This window comes from Meriones unguiculatus, chromosome 14, assembly GCF_030254825.1.
Source record: "Meriones unguiculatus strain TT.TT164.6M chromosome 14, Bangor_MerUng_6.1, whole genome shotgun sequence".
Classification (NCBI taxonomy): Eukaryota; Metazoa; Chordata; class Mammalia; order Rodentia; family Muridae; genus Meriones; species Meriones unguiculatus.
The window spans coordinates 8,596,808-8,614,922 of record NC_083361.1 but is presented as its reverse complement, the minus strand read 5'-3'; the positions used below and the strand labels follow the sequence as shown (position 1 = coordinate 8,614,922).

Below are 18,115 nucleotides of genomic sequence, written 5' to 3'. Positions count from 1 at the left end.
TCCAGCTAAAGCACATACTCCTGGCCTTGCCATGTTGCACTGGCACAGAATAACTGAGGCGCTTATTCTGTTCATCAGAGGCTTGGGGACCACTGTGTGATTCTGTGAACTTGCGATGGTCACTGGATCATGTGCCTCACTCCAATTAGCCAATCTACCTCCTAGGACTGTCCTAACTGGACTCTGGGAAAACAATTATAAAAAGCCATAATTCACATAGATAATTACAAGGGTAATTTTATCTCCTCAAGGAATTTTCAGACCATATTTTCAAGATGTCTTACTTATCGACTCAGGCTGCCAGTGATTTTTCTCTCTTGTGGTAACTACAGTTTTCAAATTTTCACTTAAAATTTTCCTCTCCAAGAAGGCCTTTTTAACTCAGGGCCCTTAGGGTGAACATAGAAATGAGGATAGATAAGCAGACATATGGATGGATGGATGAATAGATAGGTAGATCATTATATTAGATAGATAGATAGATAGATAGATAGATAGATAGATAGATAGATAGACGGGTAATTATAGATAGTAGATGATAGGTAAACAGTAGACAGATAATAGATGGTATATAACTGATTGATACATGGTAGATAGAAGATTGATAGATGATAGATAGGTAATAGGTTGATAAGTATGTAGATAAGTAGATGGTAAATCGGGGCTAAATAGATGCTAGAAAAATAATAAGTAAATTATTTATAAATAGCTTTATTGATTAATTTATTGATAGAGATATGGCCAGATAGATGATAGATAGATAGATAGATAGATAGATAGATAGATAGACAGACAGACAATGTCTAGATTGATTGACAGAAGTGCATTTAATAGATGCATTGATTCGTGTGGTTACAGAGGCTGAGCATTCTCTTTTCAAAGCTAGACACTCAGGGAAACAGCAGCAGAACTCAGTCCAATTATGAAAGCTTCCGAACTGGGAAGTAAAAGGTGCAACTCTCAGCTTGAGGCCAAATGCTGAGAACGTGGGTGGGGGTGAATTCCCCAGTGCAGGCCTCAGATGCTAATGTGTGGACATTAAAGACCTGATGTCCAATGCCAGAAGAGGCATGCCCAGCTCAAGAGGAAGGGCACATCAGACTTCCCATTCTCTGCTCAGTCTGGGCCTTTGACTGCCTAGATGCAGGCTGACAACATTAAAGTGGGACTTTTCAGGCCACTGCCTCATGTGCAAAGCTTCCCCAGAAACACCCTCACAGACACACACAGAAAGAGCACTGCTAGCTCTCTGGGTACTGCTCAGTTCAGCATCTCTGAGATCTTCAGTAACAGAAAGGTTCATAAACCTCCCTTGATAATTGTTGACAGGGTTGGCTTGTGAAATGTCTATACTTTCTATATTCATCACTTGGGTTTTTTTCGCCACAACTCTGAGAAGAAACCCAACCTATACATCCTTGCTCTGACCTCAGCATAGTTCCAGGCCTGACCCCTGGCCGAGTCAAAATGGGTGCCACGATTATACTGTTACCCATTTACAAAGAGCACTTCAGACAAGTCAGCGGCGTTTTTGCCTGAGTCACTCCGATCATCTATCCACTAGGCCCCGGGGTAGACTGGATCCCACCAACCACCACCTCAGACCTCATATCCTATGTCACATCTTCCTGGGTCATAGGGAGGTGACGCCACAGTGGCCTCTCGGTGGTAACGGTTCCACTGCTGCATGAGGACTGAGCGATCTCGGATAGCAGAAACAGGGGTGGGTGCACCGGCGTGTCCCACAGACACAGGACACCGTTCTGAGGGGCTCTGAGCCTCCCTCACCGAGGTCAGGCTTGTTCAGGTGATATGGGGAGCTGCCGAGTGGTGAGTCTCGAGTGGGAATAGGAGCTGCGCCCCTTCTGAGCGACCCAAGGCAGTGTGTCTAACCTGACGAAGTCTTCCCCATGTGCGTTTGGACGCTTGATGTCTCTATATTAAATCATGGCTCGAGTGTGTAGGGAAATCACTCACAACGCGGTTGCTCTGCCCTACGGGCTGTCCCTAGCAAGGCTTTTTTTTTTTTTTTTTTTTTTTTTTACATAGTAGAATTGAGCTTTCATATTAAAAGACTAAAATATAGGCCTAACTTCAATTCCCATGACTTCACTCATCCCAAGGAAATAATAAGTGATACAGTTAAATAATTGCATTCAGGGATATTATTTGGAACTTTATTTATAATAATAACAACATAAAATTAGCCTAAATCCAACTATGGAGGAGCATCCAAATTATGATCTATCCACATGATGGGATATTACATAGTCATTTAAAATCTTATAACGGAAATTTAATGGCACTGGAAAACACAATATGCAGCGTAATTTTGTTAGATATGTATAAAGTATATAGGGAAATATTCATGGTTTTGCGTCTCTCAATGACAGTGTTGATTATTGGTGATTTTTAAAAATGTCCTTAAGGGACCTAAATCCACTGCTGGTGGGAATGTAAATGAATGCATCCACAGTGGAAACCAGTGGGAGGCTCCTCAGAAACACTAAAGTGATAGCAGAGGGCCCAGCTGTAGCACAGATGGGCCTACACTTGGCGGGCTCTAAGGCAACACAGCACAGAGTTCCCTAACATACCTGTGCCCATCGCAGCATGATCACATCAGTCAAGCTACAGGGTCAGCTCCAGTGTCCATCAGCAGATGAGCAGGTGCAGAAAACATACATAGACATGACGGAGTTCTAGTCTACCGGAAAGGATAGAAACGGGGCTATGTGGGGAGAAGAAAGGGACCAACAGGAGGGAGGGGTGATGGATGGTTAACAGGGTGAATATGAATCGAAGTACAATACCATGGAAGAAAATGGCCTCCTTAAACCTGGTTACTATTTTGTATGCTGTTGTGCTTTAAGTGAGAAATGTTCCCCCTGTTAGGCTTACGTGTTTTAGTTTGTTTTCCAGTTGTTGTAATATGACGCTGACCAAAAAAGAAAGAACAAAAAAAAAAAAAAACCAAAAACACAATCATGGAGAGAAGTCAGGGCAAGAAGTCAAGGAAGGAACCTGGTGACGGGAGGTGATACAGAAGCCTTGGGAGGTTGCTTACTGGCTTTCTCAGCTTGCTTTGATACATAACCCGGGACCACCTGCCTAGGGATGGCACCACCAGCGGTGGGCTGGGGCCTCTCACATCAGCCATTAATAAAGACAATGCCCACAGACCCAGACGTCTCCACAGGCCAGTCTGACTGAGGCAGCTCCTCAACGGGGCTTTGTGTCAAGTTGGCAAAAACCAACCAACCCACTCGTGTATCCAAGCACTTGATCTTCAGTTAGCAGTGCTGTTCAGGGAGACTAGAAACGTTCAGGGAGGTCGGGCTTTGAAAGTTTATAGTCTTGCCCCTCTTCCAGTTCCTTCTCTCTGCTTCCCAGGTTTGTTGAGGCGCCTTCCCAGACCAGGATGGACTTGCTTCCTTCTGAAACCTTAAGCCAAAACATATTCTCTTATCTATAAATCACATTAGGCCCTAGAATTTTATCACAGAGAAAAAAAAAGGGATGGATATGTATTGACATATATGCTAAAAGGTAAGTGAACAAAAATGCTTCTTTATCATAGCATTCCAATTTGTTCGATTATTGCAAGTCAATATGCAAGAAAAATCTTACTTGAAGTCTGACAGTCTGAATTCTAGGCCCTGTGGCTGGTAGTGTGATCTTAAAGAAATCCAGAAAGTGGACAAAACTTACCTCAGCTTTTCTTTCAGGTGGATAGAAAACATAACTAAGATAATGTATATGGGAGAGTCATGGGGCAGGTGGTAAAAAAACAGACGGGCCATTGCTTATGCAAACTGGATAAAGAAATAAGAAGCCACTCTGGCAGTCAGTGCTGGTGCTAATCGGACAGCAATTCACCCATATCTCCTGCACTCCAATTTTGAAATAGACAGCTTTAAGAAATAGTTCACAGAATATTTTGTTTTGAGGTGAGATTTAAAAAAAAAAATCCTGATTTGTGTGTCTCTGACTGCTATGAATGTGGAACATGTCTTCTTCCTGTATGTCCATTTCTACTTAATTTTGTTTGTGTCTGTGTCTGTGTGTCTGTGTGTATTGGTGCAGGTGTGGACACGTGTGGATATCCTGTGTGCCAGAGGTCAACATTGCATGTCTTCCTCAATCACTCTCCACCTTACTTTTTGAAACAGGGACTTTCACTAGACTCAGAACTTATCAGTTGGCTGGATGGCCTGTCAATCAGCTCCAGGAGTTGGCCTGTGTACATCCCATCCCCATCAGAGATGAAAATAAAGGTGCATGCTGCCATCATACCTGGATGTGACATGGCTGCAGGGGATTTGGACTCAGGTCCTAATGCTTGTGTTCATGGATCCTTCCTACCAGGCCTTACGCATCCTTTTGAGAACCGCCTATTCAATTCATTTGCCTTTAGACAGTCTGATTTGTGATTTCATGGGAAGCATACACTGTGACTTTGGTGTTATACTATTGATATACTTTTTCTATACCATAATCTCAAGGTTATAGTTTTCATGGATGTTTTGTTCATGGATGTTTGTAAGCTTATCATTAATTTGTATGGAGTGATCCAATCCCTCTACCCTGTCTTCTAGCCCTGATACTATTTTTGACACAATTCATTCTATTGGTAAAGCTTTTCACCGAGGTCTTTATTGAGTCTCTCATTTCTAGCATCATTTCAGTTTGGCTTTTCTTCTATAATTCTATGTCTTTATTCAATTCTATTTCCATATTTTTCACCTCCTTATTTCATTTGTCTTTTTGTTTTCATCTTCTTTGAGTTGTTTGAATACCATTGTTTGAACTCTTTGAGATTTCTTTGAGGTCATCCTCATTGGGGTCCATTATTACAAAATTATTACTGTGGGAGGAAACATGCTGCCTTAATTTTCATGCTGTTTCTGGTTTTGCACTGAGATTTGAGCATTTGCAGTCAGTTAAATAGTGGTATTGGCCTGGGCAATGGTCTGAGGATTGTTTACATGACACTGTCAGGTTACGGGGAAACTGAGGAAGTATGGGCAAGTGGTTCAGGTTTGGGGAGGCCCTTGCAGATTAGCACCCGACTCAGGGAAAACAAGAAAATGCAAGCCCAGTGGTCCTTAATGTCTAAATTTTGTTCACAAAATTATGTCATTTCTGTCAAAGTGGATAGAACAAGAAATGTTTGTGGTAGGTGGAATAAGCAAGGCTTGGAAAGAGAAAGATCACATGTTTTTGTGAGCAAGAGTTATATATTTTTAGAGGAAGGTATCAATAAAAATATCACTTGAAAAGAGGGAAGAGAACTGCGGAGGGTGAATGGATTCTGAAGTGAACGTGTATTGTTGACATGATCATGGCCGTGTCAAGGACTCCAATTTCTCAGACCATGGAATTGGCTGTGTCTGAGTGCAGATGTTGGCAAATGGCTGTCATGTAGCTAAAAACTAATATGGGTAGAAAGTACTGACTACAGCTCCCACATCCCAGATGGCTATGGCCTGAGACTCCTCACCTACTAAGATTATCTAACCTATCTCCAGGTTCCTGCTGTATACTACAAACATGCTGAGTTTTCATGCTGTGCTTGGTGCATCTCTTCCATCCAAGCTCATGGACCGCCGGATCCTGCTTCATGTCACTCATGCCTGTCATTTCTCCATTCCCCATTGCCCAGGTCAAGTCAAGTTCAGCCATGCACGTTGGACCAGAGAATCACTGAGAGGGAAGGAGGGAGAACAAAAGAAGAAAATAGGGTGGTATGAGCCCAGTATAGTATATACTTGTACCAAATATCATGATGAAACCTATTGCTTTATACAAATAAGACACATTAATAATGAAAGAGAGAAAGATAATTTTTTTTTAAAAAATATTGACATGGTGAAGTATGCCTGTAATTCTAGAACCTAGAAGACTGAGGCAGGAGGGTCAAGAGTTCAAGGCTCACCTAGGACACAAAGTAAGACTCAAATGTATGTGTGTGTACAGAAATTTCTTATACTTGGTGTCAGAGGAGCCTTGTGGATAGTTAGGACTTGAGCCACCATTAATAAATGGACCAGCAGACTGAGAACCATTCTTCCCACCCACTAATACCTGAAAGAGCCCAAGGCCCAACACTTGCTTCAAACATGGCAAAATGGAGCCTCTACCCACTGTCTGATGCTTTCAGGAGCCATCCATTAAGAGCACTCTCCCTGCATTAGATGAAAGAGCAGCAGCTGCTTCTGCCCACCCTGAGCTACCCAAGGAGATGCTCAGCGGTCATCCCAGGTGGGGTGACACAGATGCCACTCTCAAATGCTCTCAGTGTTTCCTGAACTCCACAATGCAAATGTCCCCCGTCCTGACACTCCACAGTGACTGTGAAGCGCCCGGCGCACACGAGCTTGAGCTCAGGGTGGAACCTTCTCATGTAGTGTGTGATGCAGCCTAGACAAGTCATGCTGAGATGATGTTGAGGCGGCAGGAGTTCCCTCGCAGTGCCACAGCGCAAGTTCAGTGGCAATGAAATGAATCAATATGTACCAACATGGAACGTCTCCAAAATCTTTTCGGGTTTTGTTTTATTTTTAAAAAGTTGCTAATCAGGGTGTAAACCATGAAACCATTTATACAAAGATAACTCAAAACATTACAACTTTAATTTCTGTGGGTGTGCATAGGCAGGAAAAAAAAATGTCTGGGAAGTTTTACACCACACTGATAATACTGGTTAGATCTGGTGTGGGGGAAGGGTAGGCAGAGTACAGAGGATAAAAATCTATCCTATTTGTATTTAAAATTGTTTCTTCCTGGTGTGGAAGACTGAACCTAGTTCCTGACTGTGTTAAGCAAACGCTCTGCTATTGAGTTACAGGCTTAACCCTGTCTGGCTTTTCATCTCTGAAACAGGATCTCTAAGTCGTCTAAGCTGGTCTTAAGCTTCCTCTGCAGGCCATGCAGGCCTTGAACTTGTGGTCCTCCAGCTGCAACCTGGTGAGTAGCTGTCATTACAGGAATGAGCCACCGAAACTGGCTGAAAATAGCTTTTGAAAGCAAAGTGTTCATGAATTCCTGAGCCGTTAACATGGATTGACAAGTTAAAACAGGTAACAGAAAGTGTGAGCATATAATAACTGAATGAATGAAATAAATATGCTCTATCAGTTAGAGCTCTTGTCATCACGAAAGACACCTGAGAGAAACAATTCAGATGGAAGAAAAATTTATTTTGACTCATGGTGTCAAAGGTTTCAGTCCACAGTCAGGTGGCTCTGTAGTTCCTGGGCCTCATAGTGGAAACCATGGCAAAGCAAAGCTGATGACCTGATTGTGTCCAGGAAGCCATGAATCAGTGTAAGGCATCCATTACAATATACATTGTAGATTGGGGACTAAGTGTATAACTAAGAACTCACAAATTAGAAACAAACAAATCTAAGACTGATGGAGGGAACTTGAAGAGGTAGGGGAAACAGTGGAACAGAATAGGGAGGGAGAAAGAAAAGAGAGGGAGGAGGAGCACGGAAAGAGAGGCATTGAACAGATGCATTCCTCAAAGGCATGCCCCTGTGGCCTACTTCCCATAACCAGGCTCCACTCCCCAACATTCCCAACACCTCCTAACCATGTTATCAAATTATGAACTCCTCAGTGGATGAGAAGAGGAAGGGGACATACTTCATGCTCAAATCGTAGTATACACCCTAGACAATAAACCCAGGTTGAAAAAGAAAAAGTGGTTACCAAATAGGAAAGGATAGAGGAAGGAAAGTACACTGTTGTGTAGTTCTGAAGTTGACGGTCTGAACACTTGCGGTTTGAGAGGGAGTTACCGTCCAGTAAACTCGGTGTATATAGAGATACCAATAGGTTGGATCCATTTGGCATAGCTAGCCGCTGGGCATCATAGGTTAGCCACAGTGTTCTGTAGAGCCCTGGGTGGTTCCCATCTTGATGACAGGCTGCTGCTGCTGCTCAGCATTGTATGAGAGAGGATGTGTGTAATCGATAGCCTGGAAAAGGAGTAACATTCCAAATTCAAAAATGTCATTTCTGTGGAAGGCATATTGCTCTATTGTATCCAGGCCTGCTAATCTCCTCACCCCCTCAAACCTGCCCTTTGCCCGTGCAGCCTCCCTGCCACATCTACCCTTTGCCTGTGTAGCCTTCCCCACCAAATAAACACACACACACACCACCACCACCAACACCACCACTGCCACCACCACCACCACCACCACCACCAACAACAACAACAACAAAAACACAGCATAGAAAATATCTCATTGTGGAAGATGTAGTACATCACAGTGTCGTCTCCCATTGTGTCTCTGTCCATACATTTTCACTTGCAAGTTCATTGGAATAAGTCATTGGTCTGGTTTGAGATCGCTGGCTTCTATGACAGCATCAATATCAGAGCCTCATCAGGACTCATCCAGACTATTTTGTTGTTGCCCTGTGTGGTGGAGATCCTGCAACTTTGGATCCGCAGGACTGACTGGCCCTTTCGTGCATCCCAGCCACTGGCAGATGATATAGATTTGTGGGTGGGCCAATTCAGAGCCGTCACCTGAGCCTTCATGGTAGCTGAGTTGGTTAGTCCACCCACTCTTCCTTGTTTGAACCACCAGGGACAGCTCTCTAGCACTGCTCCAGCTAGGCCACCCAGTGCACATGTTGGCAGGAGGCCGGGTCAGCTCTCTTACTCTCACGCCCACAGGGCCAGCTCACCCTCACACGTGCCTCCAGAGCCAGTGCCACTGTACTGACCAGTCACTCTCCCAAAGTGCTGTCAGGGGCTGGGGCAGCTCTCCTGCTCTCATACCCTCAGGGCTGGTTCACCCAGCCATTGGCCATCAGGGCCAGCTGCACTCTATTGCCCAGGTGAAGTGCAGGAGCAGCTCTTCTGATAGATTCAACTGGTGAGGGGCAGGGACAGGTCACCCACCCTCACGACCCTGGCGTCAGCTCTCCTGACTGCCTCAGATGGCAATGGATGGGGGGTGGAAAGCCCCCTGCCCAGGCTCTCTCCTGCCCATGCCCTCCTTATGACAGAGGCATGGCAGGGCCAGCTCTCCCTTGCTCACACATATGGGGCTGGCTCATCCGCACCCCACCACCAGGATCAGCTCCACTGTGCTGCCTGGGTGAGGCAGAGGACCCATTCTCCAGTGTTCTACCATTGGTGAGCAATAGGGCCAGCATCCAAGGAGGGGTAGAGACAGTTATGCACAATCCCTGGACATACGCTTGGTCCCCAAAAGCTGCCACGACAGGGACATGCCCATGCTCTGTAGTGGTAATATGACAGACTCAGACAGGACCCTCAGCAGCAGCTCAGGCTGGAATCTCACCATGGCCCCAGGTAGCAGGGCTGGGCACTGAAAGTCAGGTCTGTGGGTGGCACGGTGGTCCATGGGTCTCCCCCTTCCCATGCTGAGCAGCCTGGATTGGGTTGGGTTGGATTTTTATGAGTCCTAAGCATAAGACAGCTTTGGCCACCAAGCCAGGCACCAACCTAGGATGGACAAAGGGCTGCCATCTGCTGTGCCCCTGACTGAAATAAGAATGCTACTTACTAGGGTCAGGGCAGGGGTAGAAGCTTTTTTGTTTGTTTGTTTGTTTGTTTTTGTTTTGTTTTGTTTTTTAAGACTGAGTTAGAGACCTGAGTAGGTAGGGAGGAGAGAGACAGGATATAAGAGATTGTTTCCTCCAGAGAGCGAGAGAGAGAGAGAGAATATAAAACTGGTAAAGTGTTAAGAGTCAGAGACTCTAGTTATGGGAATATAAGACTTCTTGCATTTTTTTCTGAGCCTGAAATTACCCACTGAACAGAAACAAGTAATTTTACAACAAAGGGGAAGACAGAACAGGGTTTTGCAGACAGTGGAGTCGAGCTGGTCAGATGCAGCTGAGGACCAAATAAGCAACATTCAAGATTTGGATCCAAAGTCTGGCCAAGGTTAAGGTGATAGAAAGATTGTCTAAAGCCTCAGTTTCCAAATAGGACTGCCAGCCCTGAATCATGAGTCATGGTGGTATTGGAGTGTTGTACCATGTGGAGGACAGTGGGCCTTGAACTCGGGCCTCAGTGAGCATCCAGTTATGCTAAGTATTGACCAGTCTCTGCTCTCTGTCTACAAGTCAACCTATGACAGAGAAGTGAGGTTGTCTTAACCAGACAAATCAAGCAACACAAAAGTCATCAGCCAAAGGACCAGGCATCTTTTCAACAGGAGAGTTGAAAAAAAAAAAAAAACTGTCTTTTTTGTTATGGAAAAAAAAAAAAAAAAAGCACTGGACTACCAGTCCAAGGATGTGGGAAAACCTGGTGTCACAGTTTGCTTTTTAATGTTGTGATAAACTCCATGACCATAGGCAACTTGGGAAAGAAAGGGCTTATTTTAGCTTGTATCTTATAATTCACTATGAGGGGAAGTTACGGTAGGAACTTTAGTCAGGAATCTGGAAGCAGGAGCTGATACAGAGGCCATGGAGGAACACTGCTTGCTGGCTTTCTCCTCATGACTTGCTCATCCTGCTTTCTTACACACCAAAGGCCATATGCCGGGGGATGGCACCACCCACAATAGGCTAAATCTCCCACATCAATCATTAATCAAAAAGAAAAAAGAAATACCACACAGACACACCCACAGGCCAGTCTGAAGGAGATGCTTTCTCATTTGAGGTTCCTTTTTGCATATGGTGCTAGTTGCAGCAAGTTGATTTAAAAAAGAAAATAAGAAAGAAAAAGAAAAGAAAAGGGGGAAAAAAAAAACTAACCAGGACATAGGGTGATATTTTATCTAGAAAGGAGAGATACATTTCCTCATATACTGTATGACATTCACTTACCTCTCTGGGACCCTGAGATCTGCCTTTGAAAACCTGATCAATGAAATCAAGACAAGCCCAGCCTGCTATTGTCATTTGGCACCAAAGAACAGGCTCCTGAGATGTCCCTCATTTGTAGTGGTCAGGCACGTGGTGACCTTGGCCTAGACTATGGGGTGGTGGTTTCCAGTCTTCACACATATACGGGTGCTACAATATGTGCATGTCTGTGCATGTGGAGGTGTGTACTTTCGCACATATTTATGTGTGTGTGCATATATATTTACATACATAAACACTCTGCAGGGGGCCTTAATATGTAAAAATATGTGATACATGAAATTAAATTTATGGCTCAATTCCCTGGGCTATTTGAGTCTTTCTGCTTTTATCAGAAAAATTGTTGGGGTTCTCCAAACCCCTATCACACCTGCACTGAGGCCTGCTGGGGTTACAGAACCCCAGTCTCTACCTGATGGAAGAGGAATTGGCATAGTCCACCTTTGTCATCTGGACAGCAAGCGTGCAATTGTCCTGTGTCCCACAGGACACTCTGAGGTCACTAAGCAGTAATGTCCACTTGACATTCACTTCCAAGGGAAGCGCCTCCTGACCAGCATCCACCCAAAGGCCTGCTCTCTCGGGCACTCAGACTGCTGCTGGTTTCCACAGAGCTCCAGGCCGAAGTCATCAGGCATAGAGCAGAATACGCTTGCTGAGCGAATGCAACTGGCAGTCCTAACTCTTCCTGAAAACTTAAAGGCACCAGAGAAGGCTCTTCTCAGTCCTCCTCACAACAGATCTTCAAACACACCCCACGCGTGCATTTGCCTACATCTTCAGCGCACAGCATACTCCCCTTGACTCTTCTCCCTTTCGCGTCGCAGAAATCTTCCCTGACAGCCAACAGAACGCAGTTTCCTTCTAATTGTTAGTTTACGTCTCACGAATGCCGGCGGAGCTTCCTGTCTCTAATCCTCACCTGCTCATTCATTAGCTATCAAGTGCGGCTTTTTGGAACAATTATATTCTGTCCCACTGTCAGCTCTCTCCACGTAGGCAGCGGGCGCATCCCAGCTCCTTGTGCGGGATGGAAATTACTGCTGGCATGCCCAAACCTGAAGAATGATTGCACCCAGCACACAGTTAAATAATGAATGTTTAGCAGTGCACATTGGAATAGGCAAAAGATATGAAATATCTACTCTTCTAAGTGGGATATGCTAAATAGTTTTTCTAATAAAACCATTTTGGGGAAGACAGACTGTTGAATCATGATCCTCCACCCACCCACCCCGAGACACCCCGGATGTCAGAGTATTTGCAGAGCCCACCTGGCAATGCCATCTCCTCCGTGATGTGGGGACAATAGCCATGGCCTTTGTGGAGATGGGTACTGCAGAGGGAGGGCTCAGCAGGGAGCCTGGCACACAGTAGGTGCCCAGTGGACAGTAGCCGTTGTCACCTGCAGAATGGCTCTCCCAGGCAGGCTGGGGCAGTGTGGCGATGCTCCCTCCTGCAGCATGTGTACCTATGTGCACCAATCCTGAGCTCAGAGTCTGACTCACACCAAGGACTCGTAGGCAGGACCTTCTTTGCCACCAGATATGGTGGAAGGTGGTGGGATGATACAGAGAAACGGAGTCGGAATGCAACTGGAAGATTTCTCTCCATCAGAAGCCCGGCAGAAACAAGAACTCCGGCCCAGACACTACCTGTGCCCCATGCTTCCAGGGCTTTTCTTGATTCTCTTGTTAGGCCAGGATCCTGCAGGCCAAGGGGTCGACGTGCCTGGAGTGTTGATATGGCCAATTTTCCATCACGCTGGGGTTTTACTATCCACCATTCCTTACTGGAATGTTCCCGAGCCAGGGCAAATTTGGGGTTTATGAGAGCCTCTTCCTGGGGTTACCATTATAAACATAAGTTACCACACCAGTATGCACGAAGCCAAACGGGATGTGTTAGCTGGAGAGAATAGATGCAACCCGGAGAAGTGTCTTAGTTAGGGTTTCTATTACTGTGGTAAAACACCATGGCTGAAAGCAACTTACACTTTTAAATCACAGTCCATCATCAAAGGAATACAGGGCAGAAACGTGGAAGCAGGAGCTATGCAAAGGCCATGGAGGGATGCTTCTTACCGGCTTCTCCTCCTAGCTTCTTCAGTCTGCTTTCTCATAGAACCCTGGACCACCTGTGCCACGGCAGCATCACCCACAGCAATCATCAACCAAGAAAATGCCCCACAGTTTGCTCATAAGCCAATCTGATGTAGGCATTTTCTTACCTGACTCTAGCTGGTGTCAAGTTAACATCAAACTATCGGCGCAGGAAGATGAACGTGTGTGTGTGTGTAGACAGGAGTATCAGGAACCTCCCTGTGGATCTGAGGGCAAGGGACACTGTGGGCATTATAAGGTCCTTAGAGTCAGTGATGTTGCTCCCTGCTAGACTGTGACAGTGGGGAAGGCACCTGGTATTTTATTTATACCCCACAAAAGGCCAGAGAACAGTTAAGAATATGCACTCCACAGGGCCCAATGGCATGTGGTCAGATGCCTCCTAACCTCCTTCCCGGCTCTGCGGTCTTGACGGGGTGTCCTTTTTATATCACAGTTTCATCACCCACAAGACAAGAGTAAGGCAAGCACGGCACATGCCTGCCATCTAGACTTAGAAAGCTGAGGCAGGGGGATGAGCATCAGAATGCAGCCTGGGTTACACAGTAAGTTCCAAGCCAGCCTGGAGAGTGACCAAGGGAGACAGCTGTGGCCAGGCTATAGTCTCCACATTCGTGTGCACATACGCCCACACATATGCTTATGTACCTACACATACCACACACACACACAAATCTGCATGAAATAGAAAGAAGTTCTAACCTCCCCAAACCCCCTTGTCTATAGGAGTTTCTTGTGGCCACTGCGGCAAACTTCTTCCAGACCTTTTGGTCACCGGTTTCTAGAAGCTAAAGGTCAGACATGGAGACATCCACAGGGACATCCTCCCACAGTCCAGGGATGAATCCGTTTCCTGCCTCTCCCCAAGCTCTGTGTGGCCTCATTCCATGGCTCTCTCCTCCCCACTCCACCACCTCTGTGTCTGTTTGGTGGACGTAGGTCCGAGCATCGTACATGGATGCTGAGAGTCAGCTCACGTCAAACACTTTAGTAATGTAAGTGGTTAGAAGGGAAAAGCTAAGCTTTGTGAAATAGCCCTTCTGTAGAGCATAAGGAAGCCTACCAATATTTAAAATGTGTGTCCCCCTTGTTTGAGCTGTCATCAATGAAGCATTCCTCCAAGGTGATAAGCAGAGGTCTAACCTGCTCAGGGCTGTTTATCATGGTGCCAGTGGCAGAGAGGGAAGGCCAGCATGTAGCTCAGTGCTAGAGTCCTTGCCTAGCATGTGCAAGGGACTGCCCTGGGTTCAATCCCTAACACTGAAAAATAAAGATACTATGGCTTAAATGCTCACAACTGCACCTAAGCTGTGAGCCCCTGAGTGTATTGACAGGGAAGGCGGGAACCCATGAAAAGCCAGTCATCAGCAATAATTCCTGCCAAATGACCTCATGATGTAAAATAACCGACATCCCCATGCACCTGTAAGCAGAGGTGGCATTTCGTTTCTGTGTCACAACCCACAGATAAGTGGCCAGGGAACATCCTACTGCAGGATTGTGACACTCTGAGACTCTGTTAAGAGATTGAGCCTTTGCCCATGTCTGCAAATGACACTTGTCTCCACCCCTGATCAGAAAGGCCCACTGGAAAGTCCCATGGTTGTGGCTGGAAGATGTGACCAGGCAGGCCTTGTGCATTTGGAAGTTTCTGAATGAGAGAATGAGTAACCTGCTGACTAGCCACGTTGAGGAAACCGACTGGTAAATCATGCCTTCCTCTGGTGTCCCTGGGACATCTGCTGTGTAAGAGGAATGCAGGAGGCTTCAAGACCATGCCCTCTGAGCTCCAGGGCCAGTAGCCAAAGGCAGTCGCTTGCCATGCGTTGGGTCCTAAGCAAAGCAGGGGCTACAGAGGTGCCTGCAGTGAATCATCACAAAGCTATGCTGCACAGGTGCAGTGAAACAGTGATATGCTGGGAACCTAGCCCCTGGTGGGCTGGGCAGAAGGGAGAGGCCCAATACACCAATCCCCAGGGCTGAAATATAACACACTCTGCAGCTAGCTCCCTCTAAGACTGGAGCCTGGCACTGGCTTTTCCGCTTCTATGGCTTTGTTCTTCCACAATGGATGCATGCCTACAGTCCTGCCTCTGTAAGCAGATCCGATTATGGGAGACTGGTGAATTTCAGGCTGGGCAACTAGGATCTCTGCTTTCCTGCATTTTGGAGATGTGAAATTCTTGTCTTCTGAGCCAGGGCCAATCAGTTGTCAGGATTCTGAGCTGCTGTGGGAAAGGCATTTCTAAGGAAGAAAGCAGAGTGCTCTAAGTAGACCCATGAACCTACCCGCTCATTGCCCAGGATGCGTTGGTGTGGATGGAGCAGCCACTGGGAGACCATGAAGCAGAGTCCCTGGGAGTCAAGGTTTGAGGAGGGCCTCTGGAATACAAGAGCCAGCAGCCACCAGGGGCCTTCCCCTCCCAAGATGGTGGGCACCGGGCAGGTGGTATAGGAGCAGGTTGTGAAATCACCTTTTTGGTTTTACAATGCTGTGTTATTAATTTATTTTTAAATTTAATATTCATGCGCTGTGTGCACATTATTTTCCCCTTCTTCTGCTCTCTCCAATCACTGCCATGTCTCCCTGGCCACCCCTCCCCCAAATCCTCGCTCACGTTCATGTCCTCTTTTTCTTTAATTTTTACTGTTTACACACACACAGAGACACATACACACACACATGCTCAACTTGTTGAGTCCATTTACTGTTGCTCATATACTACATGTTTTCAGGACTGACCACGTTGTATTGCATAACCAAAAAGGAGGTTCATCTGCAGGGGAGACTTATTCTTCCTCTCTCAGCAGTCATTAGTTGCCTTTTATAGCTCTTTTTCTAGGGGTGGGTCTCATGGGATTTTCCCCATCCACATTGACACGCCAACCGATACTGTCATAGTTCAGCTCTTGTTTAGGCGGCCATGTTGTTGAAATGCAGAGAACAACTGACAGTGATGGACCCATATCCAACCAATAGGCCTACCACACAACACCTACACCTGAGGCTCAGAGAATGTCATGACAGTGGGGACAGAGGAACAGGAAGTCTGCTGGGAGATTACGTGTTCTGTATATGCCCAGGCAGCTGCACTGAGAAGTCATTTTCCATGAGAGACCATGAGCATTGGTATTGTTTCTTCCTGATGGAGAGCGGGGTCCCCACAGGGGCTCTAGGAAAAGGAATCAGGCTTTTCATGTTTGTGAGAAGCACATGAGAAAAAAAAAAGCAAAGCAAATATTGACCCGGGTGTATAGCTTCAGAAGTGTCAGTCCAAAGCCAGCTCCACTGCCTTTGGCCAGAGGTAAGGCAGAGCATTATGGTGACAAGAGCATGTGGCAGAGCCCGCTCACTTTGTGGCAGCCAGGAAGCAGAGAGAGTATATAGCTGAATACAGCCTTCAAGAAAACCAGCAGTGTCTTACATTCTTCCGCTAGTCCTACCCCTAAAAGTTTCCGTCACCTCTCAGTGATGTCACCAGATTCTTAATCCATTGATGGATAAAAACCACAGATTAGACTAGAGCCCTCATGGTTAAACCTTCTATAGAAATCCCGTTACTCTGCTCGGTGCCTGCCAATTGAGTCAAATGAATAATCTTGATTAATCATAACGGTACCAGAGAGAAATCAAAAGCACTTGCTGCTCTTGCAGAGGACTTGAGTTCAGTTCCCAGCGTCCACATGGCATTTAAAAATTGTCTTTAACTCCATTTCTAGGGGATTCGATGCTCTCTTCTGGACTCTGTGGGCACTGCACACACATGGTACACAGACATACATGCCAGGAAAATACCCATCCATGTAAGATAGATAGATGATAGATAGATAGATAGATAGATAGATAGATAGATAGATAGATAGATAGATAATTTTTCAAATTAACCATCATAAGGAGACAGAAATTGATTTCTCAATCTACTTTTTCTTGGACTCAAGGAGGAAAAATGAGGTCATAAGGCTTCAGCAGTTGAGTATCATTAGGAAATTCCAGCCAAATATTCTAGAGCTTTCTACACTTAGCAGCGGATAGTGGGAAATACAGAGAGCACACATCTGTGGTGAGTGGACACTGCCTCTGAAGGCCATGGAAGCTGTCCTTGGAAATCTCAGTTACTCCTAAGAGTGAGAGGCAGCCTTGGGTACCCCGGTAACTCTGGGTCCCTTTCAGCAAGCACCATATTGAAGACAGGGGTTCTTATTACCATTGTGGCCAAAGGCACAACTTCTCTTTCAAAATCCTACCCAGTTCTATTTGAAGATCACTATCACTACCACCCAGACCAGTACTGTTTCCTTTTGGCAATGTTGGAATACTGAGCTAACATGGCTTGCGCTGTCTTTCCAACCAAACGTTACCTCCACCTGTCACCATGACTCCATCCCTACTGGTGTGAGGTTCATGAATGGCACAGTCTCTCAGGTAATCCTGGGTATGGAAAAGGCCAGCTCACCCTCAGACTGACATGGTGACAGCAGAGGCACGCACACGCATAGCCTGTATTGTCATCTACTTGTCCTAGCATTGGTCAGTTTGTCCGGTCAGTATGCTCCAATGTCTGACAGAATACCCTCATGGGAGGAATTTCTTGTTTTGCTCATAGTTCCAGAGTGTTCAATCTATGGTCTCCTTGGCTCCATGTGTTTCAGGAGACTATCACAGGAGTGGGTGTGGCTGTTGTTTATATCTTAGCAGACAGGAAGCAGGAGACCTCTGTGTGATCTACAATGAGTCTTTAGAACCTCTAAGCTGGATACCAACCAAGTGTTCTTCCATACATGGGACTGTGGAGGTGTTTCATGAGCAGACAGTAGCATGAGTCTGGGAGCATCTCAAAACCTAGCCTGCTAGCATGAGAGAACTAGGTGTCATGGTTTAGACACGAAGAGTCTTTTTCATTGACTACTTAGTGTTGAAGACTTTGTCCTAGTACATTTTTCAGAGGTGGGGCTTCTGAGATGGATGCTGACCTCATGGGTGTACTAGTCTACTGATAGATTCATAACTAAATGGGTTATTGGGAAGTGGTGGGCACTCTGGATGTTGGGGCCTGATTGGAAAGAATGGGATGCTGTTGCCTTTCTCTGTGGAGTATGCCTTGCTCCAAGCTCCGGCA

At 45.8% G+C, this 18,115-nt stretch overlaps 1 pseudogene; it reads right to left on the bottom strand.

The window, feature by feature from the left end:
• Positions 1–9,446: 9,446 nt before the first annotated feature.
• On the bottom strand, positions 9,447–9,576 carry LOC132647557 (small nucleolar RNA SNORA48; annotated as a pseudogene).
• Positions 9,577–18,115: the final 8,539 nt, after the last annotated feature.